At 52.5% G+C, this 18,431-nt stretch overlaps 1 long non-coding RNA gene across 1 annotated transcript in view; it reads right to left on the bottom strand.

Moving 5' to 3' along the window:
• LOC310712949 overlaps window positions 1-18,431 on the bottom strand; it is a 2,318,697-nt gene that overhangs the window by 1,567,764 nt on the left and 732,502 nt on the right. The window lies entirely within an intron of this gene.

The following is an 18,431-nucleotide window of genomic DNA, read 5'->3' as shown; positions in this document are numbered from 1 at the left end:
CCTGGGCACTATATTGAGGGTTTATCGGATTTGATTCTACAACTTCGAAATCGGAAACCACAGCATATCCAGTTTTCCTCTCCCCATCAATGACCTTTGAGCTGCCATCGGTGTAGAGTATGACGTCCGGGTTTTCTAAAGGTAGGTGGTCTAAGTCTTCCCGGGGTTTCTCCGCCTGGCGGACTATTGCAGCGCAATCGTGATGCGGGGTACCATCATCAGGGAGGGGGAGCAGGGTTGCTGGGTTGAGAGAATTGACCCGTTTTATGGTGACGTTAGACGGGGCGAGTAGGAGGGCTTCATATCTGTTGAGGCGGGAGTTCGAGAAGTGGTGGCAGCCTTTGAGGGTTAGGAGGGTGGAGACGGAGTGGGGAACATGGATGGTGATTTCATGTCCGAGGACCGTTTCTTGGGCCTTTTCGAGGAGGATGGCGGCGGCTGCAATAGCTCTCAAGCAACCCACTGCTCCTTTCGCAGTGTTATCCAGCTGAAGGCTGTAATAGGCTACCGGTCTCTCTGTATCTCGGAAGGGTTGGGTCAAGACACCAGAAGCTACCCCCATCTGTTCATGTATGAAGAGGTTAAAGGGAATCCTGTAATCTGGTAGGCCTAAGGCAGGGGCAGATCGCAATTCCCGTTTTACGCGTTCGAAGGATTTATATGCTTCCTCTTCCCAAACCAAGGTGTCTGGGTGGTCTTGTCGGGTCATGGCCGTCAGAGGCTTGGTTATCTCACTGTAACCCGCGATCCAAGCTCTGCAGAAGCCAGCCATCCCTAGGAATCCCCGTAGTTGTCGTTTTGTTTTGGGAAGAGGGATTTTAGTGACCGCTTCTATTCTATCAGTGGCCAGGCTTCGGGTACCTATTCCTAGAATGTGCCCGAGGTACTTTACTTCTTGCTTGCAATACTGTAACTTTTTTGGTGACACCTTGTGTCCTTTCCGTGCTAATTCGGCAAGGAGGTATTTGGTGTCTCTTTTACATGCTTCCTCAGTGGTGGAGCAGAGAAGAAGGTCATCCACGTAAAGGAGGAGAACGGAACCAGAAGGGAGGCGTATATCCTGTAAGTCTTGGTGTAATATGGCCGAAAAAATAGCGGGTGACTCCACGTACCCCTGGGGCAACCTCGTCCAGGTTAATTGACTGGGTCCCCAGGTGAAGGCGAAGAGGAATTGGCTGGCTGGGTCCAAGGGAATGCTAAAGAAGGCGGAGCATAGGTCCGCAGCAGTGTACCATTTGGTGTCCGCTGGTATGGCATTCAGGAGAGAATTTGGGTTGCCCACCACTGGGTGGCGGGGTATTACGAATTGATTCACAAGTCTTAAGTCCTGGACAAAGCGGTACCGGACTGGGGCTCCTTCTGCCGATGGTTTCTTAACGGGGAGAACTGGGGTGTTGCACGGGGATGCGCAAGGAACCAGGATCCCCTTTTGGAGGAAGTCCTCTATCATGGGGTTTAGTCCCTCGATGGCTTCCTTGGGTAAGGGATATTGTTTAGTGCATGGAAAGGGTAGGTCAGTTCTGTAGGTGATTTTTACTGGGACCGCTGATAGTAAGAGACCCACTGAAGTCGATTCTGTGCCCCATAGGGAAGGGGGTAAATCGTTTTCCAGTTCGGGTGGGAGTTCTGGGAACTGCCTGTCTGTCCTCGCTTCCTCCATTATTCCCTGAAATGCGGGGATGGAGTCCTCCGGCATGTATAAATAGATACCCTCTTTAGAACATTTGATTGTCGCGTTTAATTTACAAAGGAGGTCTCTTCCGAGGAGATTTACAGGACTGCTGGTCAAGAGGAAGGTGTGTTCGGCCAGTAAGGGTCCAAGAGTGACTTTAGTAGGGCGTGAAAGTGGGCAAGTGCGGGGGATCCCATCCAGACCCATAACTTTTCTGGTCTCTGAGCCCGGTTCCAGGTGGCTATCGGTTAGGGTGGAATATGTGGCTCCAGTGTCCAGTAGGCACTGATATGGGTGGCCGTCTATGTCTATGGTGCAAAATGGGTCTTCCGCGGACAACGTGAGGACTGGGCAGATAGTCTGAGTTTGGTCGGGATCTCCCTCTAATTGTCAATATGCTTCCTGGTCGTCAGGTGGTGGTTGGTTGGGGGGGTGTAGGGGTGGCGCAGTGGCGTTGGTCCAATGGTGGGTTGGTGGGTTTATTGTGGGCATCTGGGCCCTTGGTCCTAGTGGAGGTCTCTGGTTTTGAGCGGATGTACTTGGAGGTACTTGCGGGTTGTAAGGGACAGGGGATGCTTGAGGGGCATGGGTGAGAGGTGGTTGGCTCCCATACCCGTGGGTCGTGTTGAAGCGTGTCCCATAAGACATATTATTATTGAGGTAAGGACAGAACCTTTTTATGTGTCCCTCTTCTTGGCAATAAAAACATCCGCCGGCGGCAGGCCCCCATGGCCTCTGGGGATTTGGGGGTCCTCCTCCCCAGACCCCTCTCCCTCGGCTGAAGCCTCTTCCTCTATGGGAGTTCGGTTCCATGCTGAGAGCAAGAATTTGGTCAATTTCAGGCTTGGAGTCTTTCTTTCTCCTCTCATCTCGAGAATTATAGATTGATTTGGCAATGGAGAGGATTTCGCTAATACTTTTGCCATCATATCCAATTTGTAAGTTCAGGGCCTTTCTTATGTCAGGGCAGGCTTGGTCCTTAAAGAAACCCTTGATTATGACCTCGTGTTGGGGGTTATCGGGGTCGATTCCTCCCCAGGTTTTGATGGCTGAGATCAGCCTGGTGTAGTAGTCGGACGGGTGTTCGCTAGCCCCTTGCAGCACAGTCTGGACTTTCGTCCAGTTGACAGTACGTTGTCCGGCGGCCTTAATGCCGTCTAGAATTGCCTTTTTGAATAGGTCTAGACACCAGATGCCATCCGTTGTATTGTAGTCCCAATTCGGCTCGATGCGCAAGCACTGAGCCGTAAGTGGCTCTACGTCTTGTGGACGTCCGGCCTGATAGTTCGGGAGTTCAATTGCCTCCCCGGCCTTTGTCAGGATGTCTGCCTTCTCAGCCTCGTTGAAGAGGGCGTTCAGAAGAACGTGAACGTCCGGCCAAGTCGGCTTGTGGGTCGAGAAAATAGCGCTGACCTGACGGTGACACTTATCCGGGTCATCTCTTAAGGATGGCATTTGATTTGACCAGGTTACCAGGTCCGCGGTATAAAATGGTTGGTGTGTGTATACCATCCGAGGAGGTCCGTCCGGTTGCAGGGGTGGGATTGGCAGGGCCCTTAAGGGCATCTGGACGGCTGCGGACTCCGTTTGTTTGGACGTTTGTTTGGACGTCCCTGGGGTCTCTTTAAGTTTTTCTAAAAGGCTGGGATCCTTCAAGGTAGCCTCTAGTATCTCTTTAGCTCGCTGTCCTAGGGCTATAAGGTCTGAGCCTTCTGAGGTAGCGCTCTGAATTTCCCTAGCTCGCTGCCTGGTTATTCGTGGGCTCGCGCCCCCTCGTGCCCCTGGTTCCTGTGTGTCCCCATCACTATCTGAGCGATCCCCTGGGGCGGGCGGAATGGTCTGCCTATAGTAGAAGGGGATGAGCGCTTGTTCCGTGGAGTCTTCTCCAGGGTATCCCTCGTATGGGGGGGGCAAGGATGACCTTCCATGACTTAGGACCGGCAGCTGGTAGGTCGTTGCTCCCTTGGTGCCCTGGAGCAACTCTTTGACCGTCTCGAAAGTGGCCAGATATTCCAATTGACGGGGCTTTTCTTCTAACAAATATTTTCTAAGATGTTGCAGACGGTCTTCATTAAAAGAGCCCCCTTTTGGCCAGCGTAACTCTGGTTTCGCGGAGGCAGTTCCGGCGGGCCATGCGTCTCTACAAAGATCTTCTAACTTCTGCCTCGACAGCAACTTGTGCCCGGGAATAGATTTCCAATAAGAGATAACGAATTCAAGTGGGGAGTCGGGGTCTCTCTGGGATTCGGATGGCTTCTTTGAAGCCTTCCTCCCGGAGTGAGCCCGTTCATGCTTAGAGGCCTGGGTACCCATCTTATTCGCACGTGTCTAGACAGGAAGAAGGAAGAGAGGGGTTGGTGAGGTTTGGTGTGGGGGTGTCCTAGGGAGTACTTATGCCTAACGCAAGGGTTTATTGCAAGGAAGGGGGGGGGTCTCTAGCTGCTTAGCAACTTCCTTCGCGAAGGTTTTGAGAGCTCTATCTACCTGGTTTCTTACGTTTCCTTTCCGATTTTTTCTTTTTCTTTTTTTTTTTACTCCTATTTCCTATAACCTGGGGTTTTCTTCCACTCTGCCGGTCCCGCCCAATTCCTCACGGGCAATCCCTCCTGGCAACCTCCTACCTATCGTCACACTCTCAGGAAAAGGGGCCCTACTGGACGCCCGCGCCATGCGGTGCCAGATCGGGTGGTCCCTGGACAGGTTTTCGAACGGAAAATCCCCCTTGCTTTCGGAAGCGGGCTCACGCACGATACACGTGTTACGTGGCCCGACCGGTGCGGCTGGGATGGGTGACAGAAAGCAAGACCACTTCCCGCCCCCTTGCCGGGCGCTAGAGAAGTTCGGAAAGAGAGCTCCAACCCCTTGCTTTCAACTGGGATGTCCGTTGCGGAGAGTCGGCTGTCTTTCAAGTCGGCTCTCTCCGTCTTATTTTCGGACTCCCAATTGGTGCGGCTGGCTGGAGATTTTAAGGAAAAGAGATAGAGCTCAGAGCCCCCCTTCTCGGGCTGAGCGGCGGTCCAAAGTCTCTCTCGTTAGCCGGACCAAGGGAAAGGCAAGAAGGAGCGACAGGGAGGAGGGCAGAGATTCAGTTGCCAGGAGACTTCCACCCCTTCCCACCAGTGCACTGGATTTCTTCTCCTATACTCACGCGTCTTCAACGTTGATCCCGGGATCGAAGAAGCCGGCTGGATGTCCCTTTGCTCCCCAGCTGAACTCTTGGGACGTTTGATTACCGCCTGGAAGATGGCCGGGGGTCCAAAGGATCTTCCCGGGCAAAAGGGGCCCGGAGCCGGCTGAAGATTTCGGGGCCCCCGGTCAGCAACACGGGAGAACCGCCCGCCCCACGTTGGGCGCCAACTGTCACGGAAAAATTCGGGTGCGGAGTTGCCCTGCCACCCGACTCGTCGGACTAAGTCCGCGGGTCCTAGCGGGAAAAGTAAGTTCAGCCGGGCACAGGAGCAAACTGCGGAGACCCGAAGTTTATTGCGCAACAGGTTCAAAATGGCATTGAACCCCGAGGATGGGGCGACAAAGACTTTTAAAAGTTCCCTCCGTCTCCCAGAATACTGTGTGAGAAACGTCATGCATACATTATAAGAAGGTTGGGTTCCACGGGTTACATCATGAATATATTTAACACGTCACGAATATGTATAAGAGAGGCAGGGTCACAGTAATTAACATTTGAGATAAGGGAGGGGGAAATATGCAGAGTGAGAGATACACATAAGTAAGCATTTATTGAGTACCGGTGGTGGCAAGACAATGGGCCAGAGATATGCATCGTCTGCCACCTAATATTGCCCGGAGGAAGGGTGAGGCGAAGCGATCTGACAGGATTGAGAAGTTCCTGTGTACGTGTCCTGTCGCTTCGGGGATTATGGAGGTAGGGGTCACATCATGGAGTCCACAGGGAGCTGAGTTGAATGACACCGAGAGCGAGGAAATCGGTGTTACGGTTGATTTTATATCAATTTCTGAAGGTTTCCATGCTTTCCGACCTATTCCGTACCGTTAATCAAGATCGGAAACAGAACGGACATATTGTAGCAAGAATGGATACATTGTAACAGGATTTTGACAGTTTTATGAGGTCCCTGGTTTCGGATCCATTGTTCTCACAGTGGGGGGCCGTCAGCAGCTTGTCAGGAGTCAAATGAGGCGTGCAGTAGCTCCTGAGCTAGCTCCTGCAAGGCGAATGCATGGCTGTGATTGGCTAAAGCGGAGCTCAGTATAGTGAATGGAGTTTCATTATGATGCGGTCTACTCACGTTAGGAATAGGGCGAGAGGAAGGCATAGAGAAGATCAGGGCTTATTTCGCCCGTATGGAGAAAGGAAAGAAGAGCCTTTTATTAGCAAGGCAGGGGTATAGTGTGGTGCTTGTGCAACGATGTGGGGCTGAGGGTTCTAGGCAGAGTTGGGCACTGTCGAGGTCATCGCCTCGGGCCCGTTCAGGAAGCGGTGGAGGGGAGAAAGGTTGCCCCCCCCTTCCTTCCGTATCAAGGGGCACAGTTACCCCATTCAGGATCAGGGAGTCCTCCACACTCGCCCGCCTCCTGTCCCCCCAAAACAGTACTTCTGTCTTGTCAGGATTCTACCTCAATCCGTTAGCCGCCATCCACCCTCCATGGGGAGAACGATGGACTACACCTTAGAGAAAAAAGGTCGGCTAAAAATGCGATGAATGAATGATAAATTAATACCACCCCTTGCTTCAGTTGTTGCCACAACCCGTCCAGTTCCTGCAGCTTTTCTCAGGGATATGACCTGAGGAAAAACCAGCCAGTAAAACCTGCCCGGAGAACCTGGCTGGAGACATTAATTTTTATTTGTTCCATAAAATTCATACACTGCTTGATTGTTTGAAAAATAAACCCTCAAAGCGGTTTACAGAGAACGTAAGACAATATATTTATCAAAAAGAAAGATTAACAAGAATGACCTAAGACTTTTGAAAAGTTAAAATAACAAGAAAAGCAGATTAAAACTCACATCAACTCTCTAAATATCTGGTGATACGGAAGGGGGGGCATGTCTTCTTCACCTTCTTCTTCGCTACAATATATCCATTTATTTCTCTAGGACCCCATGACACCTCCCCTGTCCTCCATAATCCCTCAAACAAGGTGTCAAGGCCCTAATCCTGTCAAATCACTCTGCCAAGCCTTTTCTCCGGGCAATGCCAGGTGACAGACTACGCGTACACGGACCATTGTCTTCTCAGGATGTGCTTATCTGCGCATATCTCCAGCTCTGCATATTCCCCCCTCCCTCCTCCATATGTTAATCCGGTGTAACCCAACCTCTTCTTAAAGTATTCGTGATGTAATCTGTGTAACCCAACCTCTTCTTAATGTATTCATGATGTAACTGAGATGTATTTTGCACTGTATTCTGGGACTTGGAGGGAACTTTTAAAAGTCTATGTCGCCCCATTCTCGGGGTTCAATCTCGTCTTGAACCTGTTGCGCAATAAACTTGGATCTTCTGTAGTTTGCTCCTGTGCCCGGCTGAGCTCATTTTCTTCCTCAGGGACCCGCGGACACTTAGTCCGACGAGCTGGGTGGCAGGGTAGCCCCGCACCCAGATTTTAGCCGTAACAGTGGGTAGGTTTCTCGAAACACAAATGTTTTCAGCTGGCGGCATTTTTTAAAAAATAAACTTTCTTCCAATCACTGGTCAAATTCCTTGAGATCAAGCTGGTGTTTTAAAGCAGAGAGACAGCCACATTCAAGCTATCATGAAAGGCACAGGCGCAGAGGCCAATTCAAAAGTTGGCAACCCTATCTGGCGGTGGCAAAGATGAAGCCCAGTGAAGATACAAATCTTGTTCTTCTTTTAATCTCTGAAATATTAACTGGATTTTTACATTGATATGCCGCTGTTCCAGGAGCTCACGGCAGCATGCTTCTTCTTAATTTAAACCAGGGGTCAGCAAACTCTTTCAGCAGGGGGCCGGTCCACTGTCCCTCAGACCTTGTGGGGGGCCAGACTATATTTTTTTGGAGGAAATGAACGAATTCTTCTGCCCTACAAATAACCCAGAGATGCATCTTAAATAAAAGGACACATTCTACTCATGTAAAAACACGCTGATTCCCGGATCATCCGGGGGCCGGATTGAGAAGGCGATTGGGCTGGATCCGGCCCCCGGGCCTTAGTTGGCCTACCCATGATTTAAACTGTACCACAGTTCTGCAAGGGAGGCTTGGGCAGCAAACGAACACCTGTTCCAAGCTCACGAGTGGGGAGATTTGAACCCTGATCTCTCCCAGGACCTTGCTCGACGCTCTAACCCATGGGTAGGCAAACTAAGGCCCGGGGCCGGATGTGGCCCAATCACCTTCCCAATCTGGCCCGCGGGTGGTCTGGAAATCAATGTGTTTTTTCATGAGTAGTGTTGCAGGAACCCCCCACCCCCAATCATTCAGTATGTACACACATGACACACTCACACATGACATACATGACGTTTCTGTTATAAATTCATAGTAAATCAACCATACATCGGATTTACACCGGTTGACTTTTATTTTGCTCCATGAAGAAAGGACTATCAAAGGGGGAAGGTTTGATACAGGATGGCCATAATCCCTTGAGCATACCAGCACATACACAGGAGCCCTACCCAGTTGGCATGACAACCTTGATGGTCCCAGACAGAAGACCATCAAGGACACAATGGACTTGCATATGGGAGTGGATTCAACATGGACTGAAACAAAGGACAATGATCAGCTCTTCCCTCTGGGGGCAGGAAACTGCCAACTCCCCTTTGTCCTCTGGAAATGACTGATGGGGAGGGGGAAAGGAGGAACCGGACAGGTGACAAGATACTCAGGTTACCTCCACAACTCCTCCCTCAACCCCTCCTTTTTGTGATGTAGTCATGATGTAGTTGTGATGTAGTTCTAGGGGTGTAGTTTGGGTGAAGGAGCATATTACAGTGGTGCCCCGCAAGACGAATGCCTCGCAAGACGGAAAACCCACAAGACGAAATGGTTTTCTGTTTTGGAGGCGCTTCGCAAGACGAATTTCCCTATGGGCTTGCTTCGCAAGACGAAAGCCCATAGGGAAATCTCCAGGGACCTGTTTTAAATGCTGTGGTGGGGAGCAAAGCCTTCCCCCCCCTCCGGCCTTCAGAAGAGGTCCAGGAAGGCCGGCGGGGGCCGAAAGGCTTTGCTCCCCACCGCCAGCATTTTAAAAGCAGTCCGGCATAGCAGGGAAGAGCTTCCCGCTATCGCGGACGGCTTTTGAAGGCAGGCAGGGGGAGCAAAGACTTTCGCCCCCCGCCGGCCTTCAGAAGAGGTCCTGGACCTCTTCTGAAGGCCGGCGGGGGGCGAAAGTCTTTCCCCCCCCCCCCGCCTGCCTTCCCGGGAGAGCGGAGAAAGGCAGTGCCTTTCTCCACTGTTCCCGACGGCTTTTGAAGGCAGGCGGGGGGGGGAAGACTTTCGCCCCCCACCCGCCTTCAGAAGAGGTCCTGGACCTCTTCTGAAGGCCGGCGGGGGGCAAAAGTCTTTGCTCCCCCCGCCTGCCTTCCCGGGGCAGCGGAGACTTCTCTGCTGTCCCGGGCGATCTTAAAATGCTGGTGGGCGGCAGCGAAGCTTTCGCTGCCACCCACCAGCATTTTAAAATCGCCCCGGGACAGCGGGGGCTTTTAAAATGCTGGCGGTCGGCAGCAAAGCCCTCCTGTCCCCGGAGCTTGCGGGGCGGGAGGTGGGGAGAAGGGCTTTTCTTCCCACCCCCAGCCTTCAGAACAGCCTTCTGAAGGCTGGGGGTGGGAAGAAAAGCCCTTCTCCCCCCCCCCCAGCCTTCAGAAGACTGTCCCCGGACCTGGTCTGAAGGTGGTTTCCCTAGGAATGCATTAATTGATTTTCAATGCATTCCTATGGGAAACCGTGCATCGCAAGAAGAAAAAACTTGCGGAACAAATTAATTTCGTCTTGCGAGGCACCACTGTACAATATAATTGTTCTATTATTGAAGGACATGCTTAAATGTTACATTGCAAATGGGGCCTCTCGGAATGTCTAGCTTGGGCAGATAGAGATAAAGAACAAGGATTTATTGTTATACCAGGATGAGGGAGGTTGCAGGAAGGAGGGAGAAAAGACCAAGACCTTATATGGTAATATAGGAACTTATTATAAGTTTCGATTTCCCAGAAATCAGGTGACTTACAAGAGATCAGGTGGTATTCTATTTTGCAAATCTATATAAAGGGGGTGCACCCTGGCTACTGTGTACAGGTTGCGTACTGATCGCCCAGTGCCTTTGTTCTGCATATGCACTTCAAATAAAAATCCTGTTAATAACCTGCAAGAGCGTTTTGCCGCTTTGTGTGAATCTGTGCTTCAGGGACCCAAATAGCAGATATGTGTGGTCCTTCATGGGGGATTAGTAACTAATAAAAGTTTGGGTGCTCTTTTGTTTGGGGCTTCCATCTTCTTCCACCTGGTGGCAGGTGGGAGTCCTGTTGTGACAGTCTTCAATCAAGACCAAGCCTCCTGGCTGCTGTTTTGCTCTGGTATTCCTGGCTGGTGTCCTTGTTTTTTTCTCCAAGGGAGCCCTCGGATATCTCCGTTAACAGTAGAATGTGTGTTTTTATTTAAAATGCATCTCTGGGTTCTTTGTGGGGCATAGGAATTCGTTCATCCCCCCCCTTCAAAATACAGTCCAACCCCCTCCCCAAGGTCTGAGGTACAGTGGACCAGCCCCATGCTGAAAATGTTTACTGACCTCTGCTCTAACCCCTGTGTCTGAGTTCGCCGGAGCATGTACAGAAGTTCTTCCCTTTGGGCATGGAAGCGAGACTCCTGGGACAGAGGCACAGGTTGCTAGAATGTGAAAGCACCTTTTCCTAGGAGATGGAGTGTGATGGGAAATTGCTGGGTGGCAAGTCAAGGGTGGGAGGGAGACATGAGATTAGCTGCACATCAGATGTCCCAGGCCAGGAGACCCCTCACTGCAAATTAATTCCTGATGGCCCAGAGCTGTTAACGAAGGGATCCGTGTCTGTGCGCCAGGTGCTGGGCCCTGATGAAGATGGAGAACGCAGTGTCTTAATTAGCACGCCATCGATTGGACGGAGCGGCCTGCGACTCCGAAGATCTTGGTGCGGTGGCTCCAGTGATTGATTGGCAGCTGTCAGAAACTCAGCATCCCGGAGGGGCTTTTGGCCTGTCTCGTTCGATTTGGATCCAGCGATGAGTGGCGTGCCAACGCAGGAATGGCAGCTTGCGGTGGAATCCCAGCTCTCAACTGCTACCTTGTTGTTGTTTAGTTTTATTCATGCCCGACTCTTCGTGACCCCCTGGGCCAGAGCACACCAGGCACTCCTGCCTTCCACTGCCTCCCACAGTTTGGTCAAACTCATGCTGCTAGCTTCGAGAACACTGTCCCACCATCTCGTCCTCTGTCATCCCCTTCTCCTTGTGCCCTCCATCTTTCCGAACATCAGGGTCTTTTCCAGGGAGTCTTCTCTTCTCATGAGGTGGCCAAAGTCTTGGAGCCTCAGCTTCAGGATCTGTCCTTCCAGTGAGCACTCAGGGCTGATTTCCTTCAGAATGGAGAGGTTTGATCTTGCAGTCCATGGGACTCTCCAGCGTCTCCTCCAGCACCAGAATTCAAAAGCATCCATTCTTCGGCGATCAGCCTTCTTTATGGTCCAGCTCTCACTTCCATACATCACTACTGGGAAACCGTTAGGAGACCCCTATTCCCCTAGCAGAGCTACACTTCCCAGAAATGCTTTTGAAAAGTGCTTTTCAAGCACTCTGAAGCCACACTTGCACCCTATATTCGAAGCGCTGTGATACCGCTTTAGACAGGCACTGCTTCACCAAATAAGTGCTGAGAGTTGTGGTTTGCTTAGGGCGCCGACAGTTCTAGGTATTCTGCTCCTGGTGCTAAAATTCCCAGCGTGGTTTATCCATCAATCCCTCTTCTCAGGGAACTCTGGGAATTGTAGCTCTTATGGGGGGCAGTACACAGGGTCTCCTGGAACAACGCTCAGCAACTTTAACAAACTTATGTTAAAATTATAACTTATGTTAGAGCCAGTGTGGTGTAGTGGTTAAGAGCAGTGGACTCGTAATCTGGTGAACCGGGTTCGATTCCCTGCTCCTCCACATGCAGCTGCTGGTGACCTTGGGCCAGTCACACTTCTCTGAAATCTCTCAGCCCCACTCACCTCACAGAGTGTTTGTTGTGGGGGAGGAAGGAAAGGAGATTGTGAGCCGCTTTGAGACTCCTTTGGGTAGTGATAAAGCGGGATATCAAACCCACACTCTTCTATGTCCTCAAATACAAATACAAGATGGGTGACACCTGGCTTGAGAGCAGTACATGTGAAAAGGATCTAGGAGTCTTGGTTGACCACAAACTTGACATGAGCCAACAGTGGGACGCGGCAGCTAAAAAAGCCAATGCAATTCTGGGCTGCATCAATAGGAGTATAGCATCTAGATCAAGGGAAGTAATAGTGCCACTGTATTCTGCTCTGGTCAGACCTCACCTGGAGTAGTGTCCAGTTCTGGGCACCACAATTCAAGAAGGACACTGACAAACTGGAACGTGTCCAGAGGAGGGCAACCAAAATGGTCAAAGGCCTGGAAACGATGCCTTATGAGGAACGGCTAAGGGAGCTGGGCATGTTTAGCCTGGAGAAGAGGAGGTTTAAGGGGTGATATGATAGCCATGTTCAAATATATAAAAGGATGTCACATAGAGGAGGGAGAAAGGTTGTTTTCTGCTGCTCCAGAGAAGCGGACACGGAGCAATGGATCCAAACTACAAGAAAGAAGATTCCACCTAAACATTAGGAAGAACTTCCTGACAGTAAGAGCTGTTTGACAGTGGAATTTGCTGCCCAGGAGTGTGGTGGAGTCTCCTCCTTTGGAGGTCTTTAAGCAGAGGCTTGACAACCATATGTCAGGAGTGCTCTGATGGTGTTTCCTGCTTGGCAGGGGGTTGGACTCGATGGCCCTTGTGGTCTCTTCCAACTCTATGATTCTATGATTCTATGAAACCTCCATGTCCAGAAGCAGTCTACCTGGATCCCTCGGTTTTTAGGGGGTATTTGGCCCCTGCGAGAACGGGACGCTGGACTAGATGGGCCTGATCCAGTCAACCCTCCTTCGGTCCTCACGTTTTCTCGCTTGCTCGCTCTCCTTCCTGACAAGCACTCTGCGCTTTTCTGACAAGGCGAAAGGTCAGCTGCCTGATTCGGTTTTCGCAGCGCGGAGAAATGGAGAAAAAGTGATGTGGCAGTGGGGAGCTTGGATTCCCACCCCCCTTTCTATCCCCCTGCAAGCACCCCACACCTCGCCAGCCTGCTCGGCTGATTCTCCTCCTCTTCCTCCTCTCTTTCCAGCCCCCCCAACCCAAGACCCTATCCCTTGAGCCCCAGAACGGCTGCAAATGTCTCCGCAGGATCGTTGTTATTGTTGTAGGGTCTCTCCCCCCCCCGCCCCGGTCCCCGTGATGGGAGGAAAACTGGCGGGGTTGCCTAGCAACCCCCAGGCTCAGAGCTGCCAGCCGAATGTGGGTCAGCGCGGAGTGGCCGGGGAAAGCGCATCCCACGGTTGCTAGGAAACCGCCGGGCGCTCCTGCATCCTTCCTGCCGCCAGAGGGGGGAGCGGGGCGAGGGAGCCCCCGGTAGGTCCAGGTTGGGGGGCAAAGGGAGCCAGGTAGGGACCACATTGGGCACCAGGGTGGGGTGGGGGGTGTCAGTTTATCATCTTGCGCAACTGCAAAGCGAGTACCAAAGTTGCTGATCCGAAGTTGCCTTCCCCGATCAAAAGGGAGTCGGGATAATTCTCCGCATCGTTTTCTGCCTCTCTCAAATAAAATAAAACAACCCGTATTTGCATTTTGCGTGTTTAATTTTATTTCAGTCGTCGTGTCCTCTTTCCTTCTTGCGTGTTATTGGGGTGTATGTCCTTTCTTAAATAAATATTTAAAAAATAAACAAATTCAGAAGTTGGATGAAGGATGATTTAGCTGAGATCCCTTCCAACTCTACGATTCTATGAAGGGCACGAGGGGTGCCAAGGAGGAAAGTTCTTTAAGGAAAGGCTGCGTTGTTTTCTTTATCTGTATTTTAATGGATTTGGGAGGGTTTTTATATTGCTTTAATTCTACTGCAGTTTAATTAGCATTTAACGGTTATCTTTTACATGGCGGTGGAGGTGTAGTGATTTAGAATGTCAGGCCAGGGACTCCGCTCCACAGCTGCAAACAAAACGTTTTTATTTGTCTTTTTATTTGCTTTCATTTGTCTTTTTAGGGCAATATACAATGTGACAGTAGATGGCGATGGTGAGTCTTGTGGGAAATTCAATATACCATTAAAAACGCGCTTTTCTTTTTTTAAAAAGTATTTTCAGAACGTTTTTTATATGTACGTTTTGTAGATTCCACCGAGCACCTGGGAGAGACCGGGGTTGAAATTCCCCCACTGAACCATGAAGCTCACCGGTGTGACTTTGGGGCCATTCGCTGCCTCTCAACCTAACCTACTTCGCAGGGTTGTTGTGGGAAATAAATGAGGACTAGGAGCTTGGAGGTAGGGACGCGGGTGGTGCGGTGGGTTAAACCACTGAGCCTAGGACTTGCTGATCAGAAGGTTGGCGGTTCGAATCCCCGCAATGACGGGGTGAGCTCCCGTTGCTCAGTCCCTGCTCCTGCCAACCTAGCAGTTCGAAAGCACGTCAAAGTGCAAGTAGATAAATAGGTACCGCTCCGGCAGGAAGGTAAACGGCTTTTCCGTGCACTGCTCTGGTTCGCCAGAAGCGGCTTAGTCCTGCTGGCCACATGACCCGGAAGCTGTACGCCGGCTGCCTTGGCTAATAAAGCGAGATGAGCGCCGCAACCCCAGAGTCCGCCACGACTGGACTTAACGGTCAGGGATACTTTTACCTTTACCTTTATCCAACTTTCAGATGGGGAAAGGTTATGGAAATCTGGTTTGAAATTCTCGGCACGTTGTACGCTGAAAGGAAACTATATGAAAATGATGTGCTGGTGGTATTTGACTCCTAGAAAGATGGGACGCGGGTGGTGCTGTGAGTTAAACCACAGAGCCTAGGACTTGCCGATTAGAAGGTCGGCGGTTCGAATCCCCACGACGGCTCCCGTTGCTCGGTCCCTGCTCCTGCCAACCTAGCAGTTTGAAAGCACACCAAAGTGCAAGTAGATAAATAGGTACCACTCTGGTGGGAAGGTAAACGGCGTTTCCGTGCACTGCTCTGGTTTCGCCAGAAGTGGCTTAGTCCTGCTGGCCACATGACCCGGAAAAACTGTCTACGGACAAACGCAAGCTCCCTCGGCCAGTAAAGCAAGATGAGCACCGCAACCCCAGTGTCGTTTGTGACTAGACTTAACTGTCAGGGGTCCCTTTACCTTAGGAGCTTGGAGAGTCCGGACTTAAAATTCCCTCATCCAGCCATGGAAGGGCAGACCTGGAGCTGGGGCTACTGAGCATGCACAGAGTGTCTTCCCACAGTAGCCCAACACAGCAAAGACAGCCAGGGTTAGAGAGAGACACTGACTCCTGGAAGACCTCACACCTCTGCACTGCCCCCCCCCAAATAAATCACGTTTTATTTTGGAAATTAATAGCATTCAGGAACATTTTCCTTACGTGGTCTTCCAGGGCATCCTCTCCCCATAGCTCCCCCTACTTGAGCGTAGGAATGGGGGCGGGGGGAGCATGAGGGGACGAGGTGTACCAGACAAGGGGCTGCGTTGTGAGTCTGAATTCGACAGCTGTGTCTCCTTCTCCCTCTGAGCACCTTAACAGATATTTTCATCAGCGTCTCCATGGCAACCGGCAGCACTCACATCTTCCATGACATTGCAGTTTCTTGCGCTCATGCTTCCTTGGAGAGGGATGGCGGGGATGGGGGAGCGGCGAAGTGTCTGGGGGACTCACAGAATTGGGGAATTGTAGAGTCGAAAGGGGGACTCCTGAGGATCATCTAGTCCAACCCCCTGCAATGCAGGGATCGCCACTCCAGAATCCCTGACAGGCGGCCATCCAACTTGGATTGGCACAGCAGTTTCCTATCGCCTTCTGGCCTTGGGGAGCCATGCCACCCGGAGCTGACAGAAGTACTGCTCTTGGGGGACAGGGGGTGGGCAGGTGTGGGGGACTCCCTGGTCCTGAATGGGGTAACTGTGCCCCTGAAGGACCAGGTGTGCAGCCTGGAAGTCATTTTGGACTCACGGCTGTCCATGGAGACGCAGGTCCATTCTGTGTCCAGGGCAGCTGTTTATCAGCTCCATCTGGTACGCAGGATGAGACCCTCCCTGCCCGCAGACTGTCTCACCAGAGTGGTGCATGCTCTGGTTATCTCCCGCTTGGACTACTGCAATGCGCTCTACGTGGGGCTACCTTTGAAGGTGACCCGGAAACTGCAATTAATCCAGAATGCAGCAGCTAGACTGGTGACCGGGAGAGGCTGCCGAGACCACGTAACACCGGTCTTGAAAGACCTACATTGGCTCCCAGTACGTTTCCAAGCACAATTCAACAAGTGTTGGTGCTGACCTTGAAAGCCCTAAACGGCCTCAGTCCAGTATACCTGAAGGTGCGTCTCCATCCCCATCATTCTGCCCAGACACTGAGGTCCAGCTCCGAGGGCCTTCTGGCTGCTCCCTCAGAAGCTGTGATGGCCTGGGATTCCGATTCGGAGGATGAAACAGAGGAATCCCAGCCTGCACAAGAGTCCCCGCCTCCAGGGCCGGCTGAACTGGGGCAAGGCCTAGATGCTGAAGAACCTGCACCTGTGGCAGTGCATCAGGAGCTGGCCCCAGGTGAAACCCTTCTGGCCCCAGAGAGGCTTGACGACTCAGTGGCCACAGGTGAGCCTCCTCCAGGGCCCAGTAACCCTTCGGCCTCTCCTGATCTGCAGAGGCTTAGGGCAGAGAGGCGAAGGGAACTGGTTGCCCCCAGGAGGAGTGCTCGCCTTAAGGCCAGAGGAGGCGGGGCTCCTGGGGGCCGGGACCGCCCCTGGCCTTAGAAGAGGATAAAAGCCCAGTCAGCCCGGCCCCAGGTTGCGGGAGCAACGTCGTTGTTGGCTTCGGACCTTCCTGTGTTCCTGATCCCTGCTCGGCCTCCTGTTCCTGACTATCCGGTACTCCTGTTCCCTGCTCGGCTTCCTGTTCCTGACTATCCGGTACTCCTGTTCCCTGCTCGGCTTCCTGTTCCTGACTATCCGGTACTCCTGTTCCCTGCTCAGCCTCCTGTTCCCGACCATCCGGTGTTCCTGCTCCCTGCACAGCCTCTTGTTCCAGCGTTCCTGTTCCCCGCCCGGCTCTCTGCCTCGGACCTCGCCCCTCTTCGTGTGGACTCTGCTACACCCAAGGTACCTTACCCCCGGACCAGCACAGTTTGCTCCCGCCACACCCGCACTCCCCCTTCGTAGGGGTGCGTTCGGGAAGAGCCAGAGGCCATGGCTGAACAGGCGGCTGCACTGGTGGCTTTGGCCCAGAAGAACCAGGCCTTGACTCACACCGTGCAGCAGCTCAGTGACGCGGTTGTGGCACTTCAGCAACGCTTGGAAGCCCTACCGGCTCCTGGGGCCGACGCCCCGGCTCCGGGCAAGTACCCAGTGGCTTTGCCTGAGAAATTTGATGGAGCCCCGGCCAGCTTTCCCATGTTCCTGGCCCAGGCCAAGCTGTATATCCAGGGGCGAGCCCGGAACTTTCCTGACGACCGCACCAAGGTGCACTTTTTGATTAGTTTGTTAAAGGACCAGGCGGCCAAGTGGGCGTTGCCGCTACTCAGGCAAGACTCCCCCTTGCTGGCAGACTATACGGGGTTTTGCAATCGTTTGGAGGCCGCGTTCGGCAACCCCCAGAAAGGGAGTCAAGCCAACCGGGCGATTCGGCGTTTGAAACAGGGCAAGTCCACGGTGGCCGCATATACCACGGAGTTTCGGCTTTTGGCACAGGACTTGACCTGGAATGACCCGGCACTGCGGGACCAGTATCTCGAAGGGCTTTCGGACGAGGTACTGGACCAGTTGGCCACAATGGAACGCCCCACCACGCTGGACACCCTCATTCAACGGAGCCTACAAATAGACGACCGGTTGGAGGATCGTCGTCAGGCCCGGGGTCGCCGACACTTCCAGTTCACGGCACCAGCTTTTTCCGGCAGCCCCACAGTCACAACTGATTTAATGGAGGAGCCTATGCAGCTCGGGGCAGCGCGGCCACGCCTTTCCCCCGCAGAGAAGGCGTGGCGTCGGGAGGGAAATCTCTGTCTTTACTGTGGCGGAAGTGGACACTTCGCTCGGTCCTGCCCTGAGAAACGCCAGCCGCAGGGAAACCGCCAACCCCAGTAGCTGATGGCCCTAGCTACCGGGGGTCCCAAACCGTACAGAATGGGCCCGCACCAATGGACTTGCAACATCTTATGGTTTCGGTACGTTTATACCCTCCAGGGGGGCCCTGGATCCTCACCCATGCTTTGGTAGATTCAGGGGCAACCCGCTCCTATATGGACGCTGCTTTTGCCACCCATCATCAGGTGCCACTTCGGAACAAGCCAGTGCCGATCCAGGTGGAAGCGATTGACGGACGACTTCTGCGTTCAGGTGCTGTTACTCAGAAGACCCAGCCCCTGGTCCTGTGTCTCCAGCAGCACCGGGAGTTGCGAACTTTGGACATTGCCTCTATGCCCCGCTTCCCCCTGGTGCTCGGGATGGACTGGCTGGAAGCCCACAACGTTCAGATTGACTGGGTCAA

Source organism: Podarcis liolepis (assembly GCF_965112155.1).
Source record: "Podarcis liolepis genome assembly, chromosome: 7".
NCBI lineage: Eukaryota > Metazoa > Chordata > Lepidosauria > Squamata > Lacertidae > Podarcis > Podarcis liolepis.
This window is presented reverse-complemented; position numbering and strand designations above follow the sequence as displayed.